We start from the raw sequence: 22,314 nt of genomic DNA, 5'->3' as shown, positions 1-22,314 counted from the left end.
TGGAACAAATAATAGCCGATGATATGCTCCAGTATTGTAGATGCTGGAAATCTGAAGTACACGCAGAAAGTACTGGAAATACTAACAGGTCAGACAACGTCTGCAGAGAGAGAAGCAGTCAACGCTTCAGGTCCACGATCAGCACGAGTTCTGAGGAAGTTCTGACCTCTGTTTCTCTTGACACGGACCCTGCCAGATGGGCTGAGCATTTCCAAAACATTCTTTCAATTGGAGCAAAAGTAACCCATTTTGCGAGCCCTTGGCAAAGTAAAACACCGTCGCGTTTTACGACGGCGTGAACAGGCCACTCCAACGTCTAATTCTGGCCCCGACAGGGGGCCAGCGCGGCGAAGGAGCAGTTCGCGTGCTCCAACTGCAGATCCCGACGCGAACTGGGCGGCGTGGGATCCGCGCATGCGCAGTGACCTCCTTCAACGCGCCAGCCCTGACGCAACATACGCGCAGGGCTACAGGGCCGGCGCGTAGGAACGGAGACCCCCAGCCAGAGGCCGGCCTGCCAATCGGTGGTTCCCAATCGCTGGCGAGGCCACATCGAAGGCCCCCCCCGGGGTCGGACCCCCCCTCCTCCCCCACAGGCCGCCACCCGACCCTTACACGCTGAGGCCCCACCGGCCCAGAGCAGGTTAGAACGGTGCCGGCAGGACTCGGCTCCTTTCATATGGCCGCTCGGCCCATCTGGGTCGGGGAATCGCGGGCCAGCCACGCAGACCGGCGCCACACCAGCCATGCCAGCACCAATGGCGCCGTATGCCAGCGTCGGGACAGCATTGCCTGTTCGCGGGGATTCTCCGGCCCAGCGCGGGGCAGGGAGAACCCCGCCCTTTATCTTTTCCAACCACAGCAAGTCGTACAGGTCACCCAACCATGCTGCTACCCCCGGTGGAGATGCCGACCGCCACTCCAGTAAAGTTCGCCACTGTGCATCTGCCTTCCTCCTCTCCGTGAGCTCCAACTTCTCTGAAACCCCAAATATCACCACCAAAGGGTCCGGGTCCACTCCATCCTCCACTATCCTGGCTAAGACCACGAACACTCCCACCCAGAATCTTCCCAATATTTCGCAACCTCAAAACATGTGCGTGTGATTCACTGGCCCCCGCCCACACCTCTCACACTGATCTGTTACCCCCTGAAAGAACCCACTCATTCTCGCCCGAGTCATATGCACCCTGTGCACCACCTTGGATTGGATTTGTTTATTGTCACGTGTACCGAGGTACAGAGAAAAGTATTTTTCTGCGAGCAGCTCAACAGATCATTAAGTACATGGGAAGACAGGGCAGCACGGTGGCCAAGTGGTTAGCATAACCGCCTCACGGCGCTGAGGTCCCAGGTTCGATCCCGGCTCTGGGTCACTGTCCATGTGGAGTTTGCACATTCTCCCCGTGTTTGCGTGGGTTTCGCCCCCACAACCCAAAAATGTGCAGAGTAGGTGGATTGGCCACACTAAATTGCCCCTTAATTGGAAAAAATAATTGGGTAATCTAAATTTATAAAAAAAAAAGTACATGGGAAGAAAAGGGAATAAAAGAAAATACATAATAGGGCCACACAAGGTACACAATGTAACTACATAAGCACCGGCATCAGACGAATCATACAGGGTGTAGTGTTAATGAGGTCAGTCCATAAGAGGGTCATTCAGGAGTCTGGTAACAGCGGGGAAGAAGCTGTTTTTAAATCTGTTCGTGTGTGTTCTCAGACTTCTGTATCTCCTGCCCGATGGAAGAAGTTGGAAGGGTGAGTAAGCCGGGTGGGAGGGGTCTTTGATTATGCTGCCCGCTTTCCCCCGGCAGCGGGAGGTGTAGATGGAGTCAATGGATGGGGGACATGTTTGTGTGATGGACTGGGCTGTGTTCACGACTCTCTGAAGTTTCTTGCGGTCCTGGGCCGAGCAGTTGCCATACCAGGCTGTGATGCAGCCAGATAGGATACAGCCTTAAACTGTATCAGGCTCATCCTTGCACATGAGGAGGTCTTGTTTACCCTACGCAGTGCCTCACTCCATACTCCCCAGTTGATCTCCCCTCGCAGCCCACCCAGCATTAATAATCACATTGAATTCACCACACAGATCTTGGTCATCCAGATTTAATGTGCCAATGTTGGTTTTTATTCTGCACATAAGTCTCCCATCCTTCTTTACCTCAACAACCAGATCAACATAACCTTGTAATCCTATCAGGATGCTGCTGTGAAATTAAAATGAATCCACTGCCAGCAATAAACTATGTGGGATGGTGATTAAATCCATTCTCTGGCCCATCAGACAAAGCAGTTATATAATTATACAAGATTAATTTGAGTAAATGAGAATCATCTAACTCCTCCCAGAGATAATTGCACCTGAAATATTAGAATGGTTTTATTAATTGAGCCCCAGCAGGATATCTTATTCGAGATGATAATTTTATTTCACAAATTGACACGAAAATCTGGTGTAAGTAATGATAATGTCCCTGATGGGGGGTATGTCGGCCACACACACAGACACACACACAATTACTCAGTAGATCAAAGATCATTTATTTCTTCAATTGAATACTGATCCTCAAGATACCCAATGTACCCACCTATTCGCGGGCAGTGTCAAACCAGTAATTGCTAATTAGGTTGAAGCCAAAGAGTGATTTGATTAATCTTCAATGTTTATTTAATTTCATGATGTGTTGCTCGCTAACTTTGGCTGTTTTGTATTAACATTCCAAACTACATGCACGTTCTTAGATAGACCTTTTTTAAATAATAATCTTTATTGTCACAATAGGTTTACATTAACACTGCAATGAAGTTACTGTGAAAAGCCCCTAGTCTCCACATTCCGGCGCCTGTTCGGGAACACAGAGGGAGAATTCAGAATGTCCAATTCACCTAACAAGCACGACTTCCGGGACTTGTGGGAGGAAATCAGAGCACTCGGAGGAAACCCACGCGGACACGGGGAGAACGTGCAGACTCCGCACAGATAGTGACCCAAGGTCGGGAATCAAACCTGGGACATTAGCGCTGTGAAGCAACAGTGCTCACCCCTGTGCTACCGTGCCGCCCATTGTGTGGACTTGCATCCACACAAACCAGGATTTTGAGTTCTATTTTCATTTTTTGGAGATATTCATCTTCCATCTCCTATATTCTTAATAACTACAGTTTCCTTATCCTCTCCATGTTTTTAACAATTCACTTGAGGGACCAGTTCCATGGTCTTCTTATTGTGCTTTGTTCATGAAAAGCAGACGTCCAGCGTTGGTTATCCTTGTCACCTTACTTGTCAGCTACGCCTCAGGAATGTGTCATTTCAGCACAATCTTTGCTTGCCCTTATATTCCGTATAACTGTCAGATCACTCTCGATGTATCAACATCTTGAATATTGTCTTTGTCAGCAATGTCCTTGTTATAATCTCTTAAGGGCTGCTACATTAACAATTTTGCTGGAACATACATTTGTATTGGAATCGCAATTTAATTTATGTTAACGTAAATCAAATCCTCATTCGAGCGCTTGAGGAAGGGAGTGGGTTCAGCTCGTTATTATTTTCTTTCTCCAGGTGGTAAGAGGAGTTTGTGGCAAGATTGCATTTCGAACAGTGAGGCAGAAGGAGGTCACTTGGTGGCCAGCCAGAGAACTCTTGGAGAAACTCTGTAGTGAGACGTGAATGTTTACTGCCCAGAACAGGACAGGCGAGACCTGACTGTTCAGATATCCTCATCGACAAAGTGAGATTAGCCCATTAACAGGTGCATAATGGCCCACTTTGATAATCGGTATGTAAGAAGGGAAATATTAACTGCTGTAAATTCAATTTTACTGGAACACTATGCACTGTTAAATATTTCATGTACAATAAACCAATTTGTTGATTTATAATTGACCTCTTCCCATGAGGATGGCTTTCAAATCACCTTGTGACCAATTTGAGAACTACACAGAGGTTCTGCATATTGAAATCACAAAGTGCATACAAGAAACATCGAACTGTTATGATTTCCAAGTTATGCCAATGTATCAATTGGTTATAGATAGTAATGGTACATTCTTGGTCATCGGGGATGCAAGGACCATTTGTAGTGATGCAGACTGTAATTTGGAACATTCACATTTTGGCACATTGGGTTCTGGGATAAAACCCCGATTTTCTGAGGAGTGGCAGCCATTATCCGATTACCATTCAATGCAGACTATTCCCAACCTTAGCGCTGCTCTGCATTTCTGGCTGGTGCTTTTGAGCCCAGCGTTACCAGGAATGGGGAGCACAGTGTCCCCGAGAGCTCTCTCGCAGCGCTGTGGAGTCAGCAGAGAGACAGGACATGCCTTAATTTTTTGATAGCAGCTGTGGTACGGTAAGTTTAAAGGCCGTGAGTGAATGTTGGTGAATGGGTAAGGTGGCAGGGTGAGTAGGTAGGTAGGTAAATGTAAGTGGCTAGGTGGGTGGAGTGACTCAGGTGGTAGATGGGTAAGGTGGCAGGTGTGATGGTAGATGGGTAAGGTGGCAGGTGTGATGGTAGATGGGGAAGGTGGCAGGTGTGATGGTAGATGGGTAAGGTGGCAGGTGTGATGGTAGATGGATAAGGTGGCAGGTGTGATGGTAGATGGGTAAGGTGGCAGGTGTGATGGTAGATGGGGAAGGTGGCAGGTGTGATGGTAGATGGATAAGGTGGCAGGTGTGATGGTAGATGGGTAAGGTGGCAGGTGTGATGGTAGATGGGGAAGGTGGCAGGTGTGATGGTAGATGGGGAAGGTGGCAGGTGTGATGGTAGATGGGTAAGGTGAGTGATGTGATGGGGGTAAGATAGTAGATGGATAAGGTGGGCTGGGGGTTAGTCAGGTAAAAGAATCATCGAATTTACAGTCCAGAAGGAGGCCATTTGGCCCATCGACTCTGCACCGGCCCTTGGAAAGAGAAATCTACCTAAGCCCACACCTCCACCCTATCCCTATAACCCAGTAACCCCTCCCAACTTTTTTTTGGAGACTAAAGGCAATTTAAAATGGCCAAACCCACCCAACCTGCACATCTTTGGACTGTGGGAGGAAACCAGAGCACCCAGAGGAAACCCACGCACACACGGGGAGGATGTGCAGACTCCGCACAGACAGTGACCCAAGCCGGAATCGAACCTGGGACCCTGGAGCTATGAAGCTATTGTGCTATCCACAATGCTACCGTGGTGCCCCACGCCATCATCAAACAGATCTGGTTGTAACAGTAGGAGGCAGCTGGGAACCTACGGTTGCAATTTAATTTATTCCATAAGATTTACCCAACAGTACATTAGCAATTTTTTTTTCCCCATTTTGAATTTGGTAGTTTCGCTGGTTGGGAATAAACTGGAGATTTCCCTCGAAATCCCTTTATAATATCAGTTATAATAGCATCTTAACCCAGTCAGGAGTGAAAACAATGGAGGAAAGAAGGATTTTTACATTCACAATTGCACTTTTCCTCCTTCTGGATAATTAATTTTATCATTCGCTCTGTTCTATTTAAAGGGAGCAGTGTTATGTTTCAATACAAAGCATTAATTTGTTTGTCAAGCTCCATTATCCACTTAGCAACTCGAGGACAGATCAACTTTTGTGATTAATATTAGAAATGTTACTACTCGTGCATCAAATACAATTGGAACATTTACAGTTCCTCTACGGAATATACATTTCTCTTTCTAAATGAGGAAATGTTATAAAAAAAGATGTTAGTGGAAGTGTTGCAGCAACTGTGAGTCACTGCAGTTAAAATCAGATTGTCTCTTCCACACAAGGTAGCTGAGAACACGAGCGTAGAAAATACAAAGTAATCATCATGGATGTGTTGACCTTCCCCACGATTCATGTTGTAAACAGTTCACATTATACAGAGGAAAGGGCAGAAAATTCACATCAAATACCAGAGAAACACCACAATTCCAGGAACGTTGGGCATTTTCACAGCTATTCGAGCTCTGATTATTGATTCTCAGCATAGTTTATATCAGGACACGACATTTGATTACACCTCCATTTCATGGGATTATTCCCGGGGAACTAATAATCAACTAATACAAAATTAGAAATTGCCACCAATATTTTGCAAAAGACATGAAGGGATTTCTGGTCAATGGGGATGCAATTGGTTTCCTACAATTTCCCCATTTGCCTTTCCAGTGATTTTAATTAACCAGAAAATTAAGGTGAAATGTAAAACATTGTGGCTGAATTCCCCGCTTCATGATGCTGGCAGCGAGAATTGTGATTGGGTGGAAAATAGCAGCCAATAGTAAAGCTGCCATTTCCGCCCTTCACCAATTCCGGTCCCTCGCTGACGGTGATATTGAAGTTTGCATCGGCGATGGCGGATCCATATAAAACTGTCATTTTCATGCATTTAAATATCATTTGTGGCTTGGAGACTTCCTGCTCCAACCCCCGCGATGCTCCGCCCCCCTTTGGCAGAATCTCACGGGCGCGAATTGGTGAAAGTATTTACAATTGAAAACTGAGCATCACAGCTGCTGAGGGGGACAGGGACTCTAACAAGCTTTAAACCACTCAAACATTGTCGGGCATACTGAGCGGATGGTTGGCCGGGCTGGGGGCAGGAACAACTTGGTGCCAAGTCTGTGGCTCCGGGTGTCCCCCTCGGGATGGGGGCGTGCCTGGCTCAGACCGCCATTGCTGATGTATGTCTTTTAAACACACCTGTTTAGTGCTACATTCAGACCCCTGGCTGCTCACTCTGCTGACAGCTCACTGTGTCCTGTGAATGCTCAGAGAGCCTCTGGTCATCTGAGAGACCACCCAGGCTGCCCCTCTGGACACCAACTCAGTGAGGTTGCCCTCAATTAGTCCCATTGTTCCCTATTTGACCATTGCCAGAACATCTCCCACAATAATCTCCAACAATGGCTTCTCTTCCCAACTCTGTACATGCCTTTCACAACTATGCTGATTGAGCTCACCCAGCTCTACTCTCTCTATGAACTCTGACTACACCTCCACTAACTCTACTGTGGCAGCCTCTTCATCTGACATCCAGTCTTAAATGGGCAGTAAGATCTTTGATTTAAGTGTGTTGAAACAGCACTATTCCGTCTCACTCCCTATTTCCTGTCTCAAGCTGAACCAAATTGCAATCTCAGGATCCTGTACATCCCTGAGCTGAATTCTCCATCACAAAGTATTACATTGATCCAACATGACTGCTCCATGATTGGTGAATTTGCCTTTAGCTGCTTATAGGCCCTAAGTTCTCGAATTCTCACCCTAAATCTCTCTGTGTCTCCGGTTCCTTTTCTCCTCCTTTAAGATGCTCCTTGCTCTCAACAACCTTACCTGTTTTAATATCGCCCTCTACGGTTCAGTCACAAATTTAGTTTTGCAAATTATTTGGAACATCTTTCACGGAGCACTGACCTCCCATTAAGACATTCTGACATCTTGGGCTAGATTCTCCGCCCCACTGCGCCACATTTCTATTTCACCCCACCGGCGGGATGCTCCGTTACGCCAGCTGGTCAATGGGGTTTCCCATTGTGGGGCAGCCCCACGCCGTCGGGAAACCCCCTGGGCTGCCGGCACAATGGAGCTTTCCGCCGCAGGGGAATCCAGCCCCTTACCTTTACACCGCTATCAGCATCTTCTCAATCCCTTCACGCAGCCATTAACAATTCCTCAGTCTTGTGACTTTCACATCTTTGCCCAATCTCTCCCGGCTCCCACCAATCACTGACCTTCCACTCTGCTCCACCTGCCCCACCCCCTCTTACACAGGACATGACCCACGACATCTCCCTCTCTTTAACCCTGAGGAAGAGTCACAGGGGCTGGAAGCGTTAACTCTCTCCACAGACACTGCCATACCTGCTGAGTTCTTTCCAGCATTTCCGATTCTGGTTTCAGATTTCCAGCATCTGCAGTATTTTGCTTTTATGTGGAACATCATATTGTGTTAAATGCACAAGTTTCGGTGTTTTTAAAAAAATTATGTTTTGCATTCAAGAATTCCTTTTTCCTTCTGATTTTGAGGGTATCTTATGGCATTGACTACCGTCTACTTTGATGCCAAAGATGATGACTATTATTTGTGTTTATATTGCCCGAGTATGGTGCCATGTTGGCAGGCGGACAGTAGATCAGGGTGCCCAGATGGCACTGCCAGGCTGCCAACCATTCTTTATTAGATCTCTCCCATTGAGCTGAAAGGATTGTCCTTTTCACCTGAGAACCACATCTGCATTTAAGAATTTTCCAAAGGCATTTTCAGACGGGAATTCTTGCTTTCTCTGTGCAGAAACTGCACAAGTCCCTTAACAGTCTTGTCAGTGTCCCCTTTCAAGTAAAGACTGTTGTAGAAAATTCTATACTGAGTGCAGTCCGTGGTTAAAGTTATGATTGGGACATGCCTTTTGACACACGACTAACAGATACATTTCGATTATCTCCGTATTTTTGTCTCAACTTAATGCGAGCCACATCTGAAATGCATTACAAAAGATGTCGGAATGTTCCATTTGAAATTTTTGTCACTTCTTTCATTCCTTTTGCTGACTTTCTAACAGTCAAGCTTTTTGTGTTCAAATCGTTTTCTTCTATGTACAAAGTTAAGGATGGAGATGGTACAATTTGCTGGTTTGTGTCACTGGTTTGAAGAGGTCTTGTGGAATGATGGGCAGCAATCCTGCCTCTGAGTTTGAAGCTCCAGGTTTAAGACCAACTCAGGGATTTTATGGCCAAGAAAGGTCCATTCATAACATAGCCAAACTGATTGAGTAAACCCTTCCAATGGCAGGCACCTGGGCTCAAAGAGGAAAAAATATGCTTCAAATAATCGTCAACCTTTCCCCAGGGTAGAGGGGTCAATTACTGGGGGCATAGGTTTAAGGTGCAAAGGGCAAGGTTTAGAGGAGCTGTACGAGGCAAGATTTTTTACACAGAGGGTAGTGGGTGCCTGGAACTCGCTGCCGGAGGAGGTAGTGGAAGCAGGGACGATAGTGACGTTTAAGGGGCATCTTGACAAATAAAAATGAAATGAAATACATGAATAGGATGGGAATAGAGAGATACGGACCCCGGAATTGTAGAAGATTTTAGTTTAGACAGGAAGCATGTTTGGTGCAGGCTTGGAGGGCCGAAGGGCCTGTTCCTGTGCTGTACCTCTCTTTGTTCTTTGGTGCTTCCCGGACTTGGATAGATTCCGTGGGGGGAGGCAACATCCTTGATTCAATGACTAAAGCAACAGAACTGTGTAGAAAGTGGTCCTCAGTGTTATCTGCTCCAGTGGGTTAGTTCGATGGTTTGTGTGAAGAAACCGTCAGGTGGTCTGCGGATATGTATTGATCCCAAGGATCTCAATGAGAACATAATGAGGGAACAATATCCCACACCGAAGAGAGAGGAAATCACCAGCGAAATGGCGAATGCTCGCCTCATCACCAAGTTAGAGGCATCGCAAGGTTTCTGGCAAATTCAATTGGAAGACTCAAGCAGAAAGCTCTGCACCTTTAATACACCTTTTGGCAGATTTTGCTCCAATAGGATGCCTTTCGGAATTATCTCTGCATCTGATATATTCCACCGCATTATGGAACAGAAGACTGAAGGAATAGACGGATGTACGTGTCTACGTAGATGACATCATCATATGGTCATCAACACCAGAAGAGCATGTCTCGAGGCTGAGACAAATCTTTCAACCCATACATGAGTATGGCCTCAAGCTTAATCAAACCAAATACAGTTTTGCCGCTTTCTTAGAAGACCAAATTTCAGAAAAAGGTGACACTGACAAAATCGCAGCCATTCAAGGAATGAAAGTCCCTGAGGACAAAAAAAGCAGTTCTTCTTTGTCAACTTCCTCCACAAATTCATCCCTGATTTGTCCGGGCGCAACAACAGCTCTGAGAAACCTGTTCAGAAATCAACCACGTTTGATTGGACGGAGGATCATCAACAAGAGTGGTTTGACTTGAAATCACAACTCACCACGGCACCGATTTTGGCATTCTTCGATTCAAGTAAGGAGACAGAAATTTCAACTGACGCCAGGCAGAATGGAATTGGAGGAGTTTTGTTGCAGAAGGACGACAGCTCGTCTTGGATTCCTGTCGCTGCATCGAGAGCGATGACACCAAGAGAATGTTGCTACGCTCAAATCAAAAAAGAATGTTTGGGTCTACTAACTGGAATTTTAAAGTTCCACGATGACGTGTATGGATTACCCACTTTCACTGTGGAGACCAACCACAGGCCATTGGTGCACATTATAAAAAAGGATCTCAATGGCATGACTCCACGACTCCAAAGAATTCTAATGGAGCTCCGGCATTATCATTTCGACCTCATCTACACACCAGGGAAGGATCTGAAGTTTGAGACTCTACAATTTTAAACACATAACATCTAGTCCACATTACCCACAGTCGAATGGGAAAGTAGAAAAAGGAGAACATATTGTTACACAACTGATTAATAAAGCTCTGGATTCTGCCTCAGACATCTATCCTGTGCTGCTATCTTACTGAGCAACTCCATTATTTACAAGTTTGTCACCAGCACAAATGCTCATGAGTAGAGATCTGAGAACGTTACCTGCGTTACAGTTCCCAAATCCTGATCATCTACCAGCACTACAAAAAATGCAACAGCTGTGTGATCGTCAAAGATTATATTATAACGGGCAGCACGGTGGCCTAGTGGTTAGCACAACCGCCTCACGGCGCTGAGGTCCCAGGTTCGATCCCGGCTCTGGGTCACTGTCCGTGTGGAGTTTGCACATTCTCCCCGTGTCTGCGTGGGTTTCACCCCCACAACACAAAAATGTGCAGCGTAGGTGGATTGGCCACGCTAAATTGCCCCTTAATTGGAAAAAAATAATTGGGTAATCTAAATTTATAAAAAAAAAAGATTATATTATAACATGCATGCTTGGGCGGGATTCTGCGATAATGGAGCTAAGTGTTGACGCCGTCGTAAACGGCGGAGCGTTTTACGATGGCGTCATCTGGCCGCTAGGAGCAGCGCTCCTGCACCGCACGAGGGGCCAGCACGGCACTGGAGTGTTTCACGCAACTCCAGCTGCTGATATGCGCCCCAACACGGCCGGCGCAGATCTTCGCATGCGCGCCATGGCCGGCGCGGATCTGCGCATGCGCGCCACGGCCGGCGCGGATCTGTGCATGCGCACCACGGTCGGTGCCGGCCCGCGCATGCACCTGGGTTGTCGTCTCCGCACCGGCCCCTGGTCAACATGGCAGAGCCCTACAGTGGCCTGGCGCGGAGAAACATAGGACCCCCCGGAATTACCCGCCCGCTAATCGATAGCACCCAATTACGGGCCTGACCACCGTGGAGGCCCCCCCCCGGGACTCGGATCCCCCCTCCACCCCACCAGGAAGGCCCCCGCAGCGAGAACTCCGAGGTCCCGCTGGGTAGGACCACTAACTACGAGTAACACTACCACGAGAAGGTATTACAAGATCCAGTATAAATATCAGCTCCTAGAGGATCTTGGTCTCTTTCTACCCGGGAGTGTTTAGTAAGCAGTTGTGTATTTAGATAGCTCTCAGTATAGTTAGTATTTATAGTTGTGAGTCAGTTAATTCCATCATATTTAATTACTTTCTACGGATAGTTCTGTAGAGTGTCAAACTCAGATATAATTAATCGTTATTTTGATAAATTAGTTTGCTTTAAGTTGAAGACTAGTGGTGTCTTCAGGATCACACCATCAGACATCGGCATCAACAGCAACTAGTAACAATACACATTACTAGACCCAGTAATAATAATAACAGGGTTCACCTCAGGCCTGAATATTGCGCTGGCCAAGGGTCAGCCAGTGGGAATGGGCGGCTACTTTGTGCTCAGATCTTACAGGCTGCCTTGGCTGAGATACTGCCCCCAAGATTGACAAGGTTTCTCCTCACCCCCACATCACTCCCCTCGGGAAGGATTGGGGGTCCTTGCAAGCAGGGGTGTGGGAGGGATGTTGCCAGAGCTGATGGAGCAGAGGGTGGGGCTTCTGGTAGAGCAGACGATGTGGGGACTGACAGGACAGAGGGTGGGGGTACTGCCAAGACTCTGAGAAGACCATATACTGTACCTGTGCATGATTTAAAGGTCCGAATAATGGGACAAACAGCACCATATGGCCTGGCACACGGGACATGGACTCAGGTACAGAAAGATCCCAAGAAATAAGGGTTGATTGGTCACCCTGCGCCTGATTGTTAAAATCTACCTCACTGAATCCCAGCTCAGGGACCAGAACTGACAAACAGCAGGAACTCAAAGATGTTTCCAGTCAGAATCATGACCACTTATTGTATCGGTTGTCATTCTCCATTGCCTCAATTATCAAGTTATAAATCTGCACAAGTGTTGTTTTGTGTGAAACGAAAAGATCTGAAGCAAACACTGGGTGGAAACAGGATAAATATTGGCAAATACAAATAAACAGATGGCAAATGTTACTTCATCAAAAGGCAGCAAAGTGGTTCAGGCACACTGAGCTTGCACTAAAGATGGATCAGAGTTTCTTACTGTCAATCTGAGACAACCATGGAGCAGGAGGGAATGCATACTGAAGACAGGAACATCAGAGAAAAGAAGGGTTGGTGTAGGATTGAGGCCAACAAGTGGGGAATACTCTGTTGCTGTGAGCATAGAATGCAGAACTAGACCCAAGAATGGTTGCACTCTCATCCACTTTGGAGAGGGTGGGGGTCACCTGCAATTGAATACTTGGTGATTATTGGTTTAACTTCAAACCACTCAGACTTTTAACTATTAATGTGATGCCATCACCTCGCAATGATGCTTAAAGGAGTTTTTTTTAAGAGCTTAGGGATCTGATCTAAATCTAAACAAAGGAAAATATGAAGACTTGAGTTGTGAGTTGGCCAAGATAGATTGTGAAACTTCATTAAAAGGCATGACGGTGGATAAACAATGACTAATATTTAAGAAACGAATGTATGCATTCCAACAGTTACACATTACTTTCTGACCCAAAAACACAACAAGAAAAGCAGCCTAACCATGGCTGACAAAATAAATAAAGGATCGCATTAGATCCAAAGAGAAGTTATATAAGGTTCCAGAAACAGCAGCAAGCCTAAGGATTGGGAGCAGTTTAGAATTCAGCAAAGGAGAACCAAGAGACTGATTCAGAGGGAAAAATAGAGTATGAGAGTAAACATGCAAGGAGCATAAAAGTGGACTCTAAAAACTTATATAAGAATGTAAAAAGAAAAAGATTAGTGAAGACAAATGTAGGTCCCTTAAATTCTGAAACAGGAGAATTTCTAATAGAGAACAAAGAAATGGCCGAGCAATTAAACAACGACTTTAGTTCTGTCTTGATTGAGGAAAACACAAATAATTTCCCAGAAATGCTGGGAACCAAGGATTGAATTAAAGATACTGGCTACCTTAACATGTCCATAAATCATCTATGGATCAAAAATGTAACAATAAAAATTAAAAAATAATAATAATCGCTTATTGTCACAAGTAGGCTTCAAAGAAGTTATTGTGAAAAGCCCCTAGTTGCCACATTCGACGGGATCGTTCATTGTGCTGCTTCAGTTACACTTGACCCATTCCTTCACTGTTATTACACAAGGAAAATCACTGGACCCTCTACACACCTGGTGCCAGTTGACAAAGGATTTTAGGATGGAGAATGCAGGTATACACATCATAAGACTTGGTGGCATTTTTTACAAAGATACCTCCAATTAAAATTCTGTAATAACATGAAGGAGTGGTAATCTATCATCGGAAATGGAAAGAGATACTTAGAAATGGACTACCCCTTAGTCAGGTGAAAGTTTGCACACATATAGATGGCTACTGTTTCAGATCTTTATAGAACCATTTTCACCCAGGCAGCCTCTTTCTCTATTCTCTGGGAGGGTGGGGGTGGGGTTATATTTAATTGAAAGTCCATTGACCTCGGACATGAAGTATTGATCCTGGAGTTGGGGGTTAAGCAGAAAATCCCACCCAGGATGTTTTTTGATGATCCCACCGAATTCTACCCAGGATACCAACAATTACCCTGACTTGCAGTTTTCTGCCTATTGAATTAAAAATGGTCCAATGTTACAAAACCTTCACATTGGCAGATGTTAAACACAGGTGAGAATTAAAGTTACTCTCTCTCTCTTCAGGTATCACGCCCTTGGAGGGCACTAACAATCATGGACTTGCTTGACAAGGTGCAGTGGTTTGCCATCGCTTTCTGCAGGTTCTGGCTGACCCAGAAGCATCTCGGAGTGCAACTCGATCTATGCAGACAACCTAAATGCCATTGCACCATTTGTAATGGCCATTTTGAAATGCCTAAAAAACGCACCTCAGAGTGTAACATGATCTACGTAGATAACCTGGATATTATTGCAGTGTGTGTGATGGTTATTTTGAAATGTTTGCAATATTCTTTCAGATAGTTTACGAATAAAGTCCATTTTTTGCAACAAAGAAAGCCTCTCATGTGCTTGGACAGATTTGTGGGCTGATAGAAACCTGTTCCCCCCCCCACATTTCTCTGAGTGGGACTAGAACCTGCAGCTTCTGCGCTAAATTAAGGGCGCCACCATTGAACCACAAGACCCTTGCCTACAGTTGCTATTGCATTTTATAAAAGAACAATGGGAACAAAACAGTGACAAAGATTAATTAAGGTATTTTCATACAAAATCTATGGGTCATTATGTTTCCCATTGTTGCAGCTGTTAGCAAATCAATCTTTTGTGTTGATCTGGTGGTTGACAGCCATAAATTAAAAATTAAATTAAGAAAATCAACATATTTGTGACATGTGTATATATCTCAAGATGACATTAAGACGTGACAGATGAGGCAATATGGTTTATATTACATGGTGGTACATCATGGACGACAGTCCTGTCATGAAGAGAAATGCGATTGACGAAGGTCACTTGACGTGACTGTCAACAAAAAAGAAAGTTTGTTGTTCACCCCTTGTATAGTTTTTTCTTGTCCAGGATCAAATTAGGCCCACTTCTAATGAGAGGAGTGGAACCTCATTTGGTCATTTTCCCCACGCAATAATGGTCTACATCAGAGTTATTTTAAGATGTGCTTTCAGATCAAAGGTTAACTACGACTAGAAGGTCTGGACAGAGTTTCAGATTCTAAAGCCCAATATTCAAGGGACAATGGAAGATAAATTGCCATTTCAGAATCTGCTCCCGCTGCTGCTGTGACTATTCAATTGATTGGAATTTAGTTGGGAGTTATTGGCAAGCGAATCTGGAGAAGGGGAGAGAGAGAGTAGTCAATTTTGGCTGGATTTTGACAGAAGCTTTTAAAAGAAGAAACTAATACACCAACAACGTGGTGAGACCATATCAGCCAGGGATGAAGGTTACAATAATGAAAAAGAGAAGACTGCAGAGAGAGAGTGCCTTCACTCTCTGTAAATTAGCATGGAGACACATTACTTAGTTTAACTAAGGCAGGCAGAGGTGCATCGGCACTGGGAGATGGTCCTCCATGCCAAACAACACAAAGATCAGAAACGTTGGATTTGTAGCAGTAATTTTGGGGAATGAAGGAATGTGGGAATGCAGTGGACCAGATCAGACTATTGTCATCAATCTGAATTAAACAGTCTTCCAAAACCATACATCAATCCCTGACTGAAAACAAATGGATATGAAATTGATGTCAATGCGATGTATTTCTGCGCCTTCAAAGACCAAAAGTGGTCAAAACAATTAAGGTTAGAAGTTACCATCAGATGCACACTCTCATGCCAAATTCTACTTATTCATTATTTGACCATTTCAAGTAAACACGAAATAACATTGCCAATGTCAGTATTTTTTGATTCACTTCAAAGGTAGTCCAATTCTAACTATATTAAATGCTTCTGGGAATTTTTTCCTCCACCAATTTCATTCTACCGAAGGGTTTCCCCAAACTGTGGGTCATAAGCCCTCGTGGGATCCCAAGACAGGATTTTGGGGTCCTGGGTTCTGAGGCATCCATAGCTGCAAGGACGGAATGCTAACAGTTGTGAGGCCTCTTTAAATCCTTGTCTTGTTCTCCATTGTCGAGCGTGGCCTAACAGACAGATTTTTGAGACCTGATTGCTGCAAACAAAAAGGCTTGAAAAGGTAAGCAAAAACCCTGCACTTTAAACACTTCCAACCATGCTCCACCTGACTTCCCCCTCATTACCCCTGCTCAGCAGATGAAGGCCTCCCACCCACACTAACCCCCCCCCGCCCCCATCCTCCAGCCCCCCCTCTCCTGCATCCTCATCCAATAGCACTCCCCAAACTTTCACTCTGCGGCACAGTAATTCACAGTCTGGGGCATTAAAATGTGGTCATACTGGTAGAGTATGAGAAGTACTGCTCAAATTGTATTGGATCTTAATCAAAAGAGTATTTAAATGTGGCTTCAGAAGACCCACAAGAATGATTCCATGGGATAAAGAACTGTAGCTATGAGGATGGATTGGGGAGGTTGGGACTGTGTTCCGTGGAGAAAAGAAGGATGAGGGGAGACTTGATCGAGATAGTCAAGATCAATGAGTTTGCTATCTGAAAAGAAAGAATGTGCGAGGTTATGGGGACAAGGCAAGGGAGCAGGGCTGGGTAGATGCTCTTTCAGAGAGTGCAGACTCGATGGCCCAAATAACCTCCTTCTGCTCTGTAAAGACTCTGAAACATTGCGGATGTGTTTCCAATGACAACTCTCCAAACTTGACAATGGAAACAAGTTGATGCTACAGCTCCTGGTGGTGACTATATACACTCACCAAAAAAAAAGCAGCTCCACCCAACAACCTGATAAACAATTCACCCTGCCTGGGGAGGTCAAGTGCCTGAACATGTCAATATTTGCAATTGTTAGTCTGTACATACTTTACATTTAACTACACTGAGATCTATTCTGAAGTGATTTCCATGGCACAAGCATAAATTATGTGAAATACTAAATACCTTCCCAGTAATAACTCATTACACACTCCATGTTTGATGATTCAACAGGTTGAAACTTAGATCTTAAGACTTTTTAAAAAAATATATGGCATTTTGATTGTTTAAACTGAATCAACATCCTGGAGGTTAGCATTGATCAGAAACTGAACTGGACCCAACCAGATTAATACTGTGGCTAACAGGGCAGGTCAAAGACTAGGAATCCTACGGTGAGTAACTCACCTCCTGAGCCCCCTCCCCAATCCTGTCCACCATCTACAAAGCACAAGTCAGGAGTGTAATGGAATACTCTCCACTTGCCAAGAAGCTTGACACCATCCAGGACAAGGCAGCCCCACTTTATTGGCACCCCATCCATAAACATTCACTCCCTCCACCACCGATGAACAGTGGCAGTCGTGTGTACCATCGACAAAATGCACTGCAGGAACTCACCAAGGTTCCTTAGTCAGCACCTCCCAAACTGATGACCACTACCATCTAGAAGGACAAGAACAGCAGATACCTGGGAACCCTACCACCTGAAAGTTCCCCTCAAGTCACTCACCATCCTGACTTGGAAATATAGCGCCATTCCTTCACTGTCGCTGGGGCAACATCCTGGAACTCCCTCCCGAACAGCACAGTGGGTGTACCTACACCTCAAGGACTGCAGTGGTTCAAGAAAGCAACTCACCACCACCTTCTGAAGGGCAACTAGGGATGGGCAATAAATGTTGGCCTAACCAGCGATGCCCACATCCCGTAAATGAATAAAAGAAAATACGCCTGTTTGAATTCGGACAGAGCCTAATGAGATTAGAATGGGCGGCACGGTAGCACAGTGGTTAGCATTGTTGCTTCACAATGCCAGGGTCCCAGGTTCGATTCCCGCCTTGGGTCACTGTCTGCGTGGAGTCTGCACGTTCTCCCTGTGTCTGCGTGGGTTTACTCCAGGTGCTCCGGTTTCCTCCCACAAGTCCCAAAAGGCATGTTGGCAGGTAATCTGGTCAGACTGTATCCTCTCTCCATGTACCCGAACATGTGCCGGAATGTGGCGACTAGGGGATTTTCACAGTAACTTCATTGCAGCGTTACTGTAAACCTACTTGTGACAATAATAAAGATTATTATTAAAGCACAAAGTCCTTCTCTGTTTGAGTAACAGGAGCTGTTAAACAATCAATTTGTTACAATATGTTGTAAAAATGAAGGGGGTTGTGATTAATAAGGGATATATCAGTTGACTTGTGCAGCAGCCCAATCTAATCAGCCTTTGGCAGTCTCCGTCTGGATAAATTATACTGATTCTGTGTTCCTGTCGTTAACTGTTTCTCCCAAAGAGCATCACAGAACCCTCCTATTTTTACACAAAACATTCTCCGACCCGCCAGCCCCGCTTTCCGGAGCGGCGCGTACCCGCCAGCAGCCGGATTCTCCGTTCCCGCAGCCGGCCAATGGGGTTTCCATTGTGGCCACCCCACATCATGGGTAAACTTGCAGGCGTGAGTCTGCTACCGGAGCACCGAAGGATCCCGCTGACGGAGAATTCCACTGCAACTTTTTTCCCTGTCTGTGATTTCCCAATCCCGCCACGCAGGAGTGGCGTTCCTTCCTGGGAATGCTGGTACACAGCCCGGTACTCCAAAGTGTTAAAGTTTGCAAAGAGCCACAAATCAAATCTCTGCTGAAACAACCTCAGCGATTGAGCTCATCGACAATGATACATCACAGTATGCTAATTGGGCGAGTGACATAGTTGGCACTGACTATGAAGGCAATGAGTTCTCAAAACAAAAATAGGGAAAGCTAAAAATAATGCAGTGGTTCGTCAGAATTGTAAACACAAACAGGGACATGCTTTGGTGTAATCTTTAATCAGTGGTGATAACTGAGAGATAAGTAAGAAAAAGATAGAGAGCAGGCATCCCAATCACAGAGGGTGTGAATAATCTGATAGTAGCTCACTGCCAATTAAATTCAGGATAATTGTTAAATGATAAACGGAATTACTTTTTTGGTCATGGAATCCTTACATATTGGAAAATGGAGAGAGTATTGCTTCTGGCTTTCCATTAAACACCAATGCTGGCTGAGATTCCCTGATGCCAGAGAACAGGAAACCTCTTTCAAATGGGTAGGTCCCCGATTGACAGGGAACCTGGACCCCTTTTTCAGGGAGTTGGTTGTTCCCCGTTAGGGGCCAGGGTTTAAAAACTACAAAGTATATTATGGAGTTCACCTGGCCTGTAACGTTTTGTTGAATTTGGCTAGGATGAGCACAAGAGCCTTCCCTTCAGGTGTGATTCAATAGTCTCCCTGGGCATTTTAATTAAGCTTTATTCTAAGAATTTAGTTAACATTTGTATAAACATACACAGCAAGAATTGTTATCAAATACAAACATAAAGACCCCACATAGCTACAGTAATCTATATATAACACTTAATGAAATCCCCCTTAACTGTTCCAATTCAAAAACAAAATCCCATAAACCAAAAACCCGTCAGTTCAAAAGGACTGAATTTTATTGACTCATTAGGTGCATCCTTAATTGCAAACAGTATGAATGGAATTCCTTTATCCCATCCTCTGGATAATCTTGACAATAAGCCCTCAACGTTGTCTTCAATGTCTGATGCCACCTTTCTGACGCTCCCTGCAATTCTGGATGGTACGCAGTTGATTTAAATTGTTTTATTCCTAAGCTATCCATAACTTCTTTGACTAACCTTGAGGTAAAATTTGATCCTTGATCCGATTATGGCTAGTCCATATCTAGTAAAGAATTTAAGTAACTCCTCCACAATCTTTTTAGCTGTAATATTACGTACTTGAATGGCCTCTGGAAACCTATTAGACACATCCATTATCGTCAAAAGATATTGATCCCCATTTATCGTTTTAGGAAGCGGTCCTATGCAATTAATTAGGACCCTTGTAAAAGGTTCCTCAAATGCTGGAATGGATATTAAGAGCGCTAGTTTTATCACTGCTTAAGGTTTCCCTATCGCTTGACATGTGTGACATGATTGACAAAATTTAACTACGTTTATATGTAGTCCACGCCAATAAAAATGTTTCTGGATTTTAGCTTGAGTTTTCCTTATTCCCAAAGACCTCCCACTGGTACCTCATGTGTAATTTGCAACACCTCCTTTCTATACCCTACCGGCAATACTACTTAATAAACTTCTGCCCACTTTTCATCTGCCTGCATATGTACAGGTCTCCATTTCCTCATCAAGACATCACTTTTAAGGTAATAACACTCTGGTATTCATTCAGATTCATCTTCCGTATATGCTTTCTTATACATCCGTTTTATTTCTATATCCTTTTGTTGTAACTCTGCCAATTTTCCTGAACTAAAAATATCCGCCTCATCCTCCACCTGTTCTTGTTCTTTTTCAACAATCTGATCAAAAATCGTTTCTGATAATTGCACTTTAACTTTATCTTCACTCTTTGATTTCCCCTCTTGTCTTAACCTGTCACTTTGCGACCTTGGTACGACATCATCCAGAAATATCCCAGGATATTCGTCCTTCAACACTTCAGTTGTCTGATTTTCCACTGGCTTATCAACCACAGTAGGCATCACTCTCACCTGCGATCCAGCTCCATCATTACCTGTATTCCTGGACAAGATAGTCTCTCTATTACTCCTACTACAACTTCACCACTCTTCACTGGACTTTCCAACCTTACCTTATATAATTGAACGCTACTCCTCTCACCCTGAATTCCACATATTACCACCTTTTCTGACAATATTCTTCCCAAACTACATAACTCCTCATCTCTTACCATTAATGATTGACTAGCTCCCGTATCTCTAAAAATTGTGACTTCTTTACCTGCTCCTCCTGATACACATGAGTAAACTTTACCCACACAAGTAAACTTAAATTCTTTAAAGAGATCTGGCACCTTTATGTCAATCAGCTCTTTATCAGGCTGTACAATCTTTTGCACCTCCTTCGCTTCCCTTGGGCTTTCTTTCACCACTCTAACAAATCCCACTGTCTTATCCTGTTTAACCATATCAGCCTTTCCCGTGCTTTTCTACAACCACCAACACTGTGGCTTTATATTGCCAAGTTTATTACAGTGAAAACATTTGAAATTTTTCATTTCTTTTCCACCCTCCTGGATTTCCTCTTTAATCTGAGGTACACATTCCTTATTATCTCCCATCAGATCATCTTTACCTCTACCACTTGAGTATTTCTCAGTCCTCAGTTTCTATCCCTCACAGGCTGAAACTGATGTCGGAATCCAAGCTTATGAACTAATTCACAATCATCTGCCATTTCTGCTACTGATCTCGCAGTTTTAACCCTCTGCTCTTCCACATGAGTTCTCACTACATCAGGAATTGAATTTTTTAACTCCTCCAAAAGTATAATTTCTCTGAGAGCTTCATACGTTTGGTCTATTTTCAAAGCCCTTATCCACCTATCACAATTACTCTGTTTGAGCCTTTCAAACTCCATGTATGTTCGACCAAATTCTTTCCTTAAATTTCTAAACCTTTGTCTGTAGGCTTCAGGCACTAGTTCATATGCACCTAAGATGGATTATTTCACCTCCTCATACGTCCCAGATACCTCCTCCGGTAGTGATGGAAACACTTCACTGGCCCTACCTATCAGCTTTGTTTGAATCAGTAATACCCACATGTCCTGTGGCCATTTCATTTGTTTAGCTACCTTCTCAAATGAAATGAAAACTTCCTTCTCATCAAACCTTGGCAATGCTTGGACATATTTAAATAGATCCCCCCCCCCCCCCAAGCCTTCGACTATGATGCTCTTTCTCACTATCCTCATCACTATCATCCAACTGTACGTTTCCCTTTACATCTGCCAATTCTAACTGACTGTCATGTTTCATGGCCATTTTCTGAAGTTCAAACTCTCTCTCTTTATTTTTTTCCCTGATCTGCATCTCCCTTTCTCTTACTTTTTGTTCTGCTAGGGCTATTCTTTCTTTTCTTCTTTCTTCTCTCTTTCTTTCTTGGTCCTCTCTATTCAAGCTGCCTTAATTCTTTCTCATGTTCCATTGTTTAAGTTGTAACTGAATTTTTGTCATTTCCAACGAGTCAGACTCTACCTCAGGCAACTTTAAATGCTCAGCCACCGCCATAATTACCTCATCTTTTCACATTTTGTCAGGTAATGTTAACTGTAATGTTTTTGCCAAATCTAACAGTCTGCTTTTAGTCTCTGACCGTAAGGTACTGCGTGTGACCGTCTCCACCCCCAAAAACTTCAGAGCCTCTGAAAGAGCCATTGTCTACAACACACTCCCTACTTAAACTAGAATACCACATCTGAAAAGCAACCACAAT

The 22,314-nt window shown here is 44.4% G+C and overlaps 1 protein-coding gene across 13 annotated transcripts in view; it reads right to left on the bottom strand.

The window, feature by feature from the left end:
• Positions 1-22,314, bottom strand: part of LOC119979250 (RAP1 GTPase activating protein) — a 705,159-nt gene that overhangs the window by 671,198 nt on the left and 11,647 nt on the right. The gene's annotated exons all lie outside the window — the stretch shown is intronic.

This window comes from Scyliorhinus canicula, chromosome 16, assembly GCF_902713615.1.
Source record: "Scyliorhinus canicula chromosome 16, sScyCan1.1, whole genome shotgun sequence".
NCBI lineage: Eukaryota > Metazoa > Chordata > Chondrichthyes > Carcharhiniformes > Scyliorhinidae > Scyliorhinus > Scyliorhinus canicula.
The sequence above is the reverse complement of the archived record's forward strand: the minus strand, read 5'-3'. Positions and strand labels throughout refer to the sequence as shown.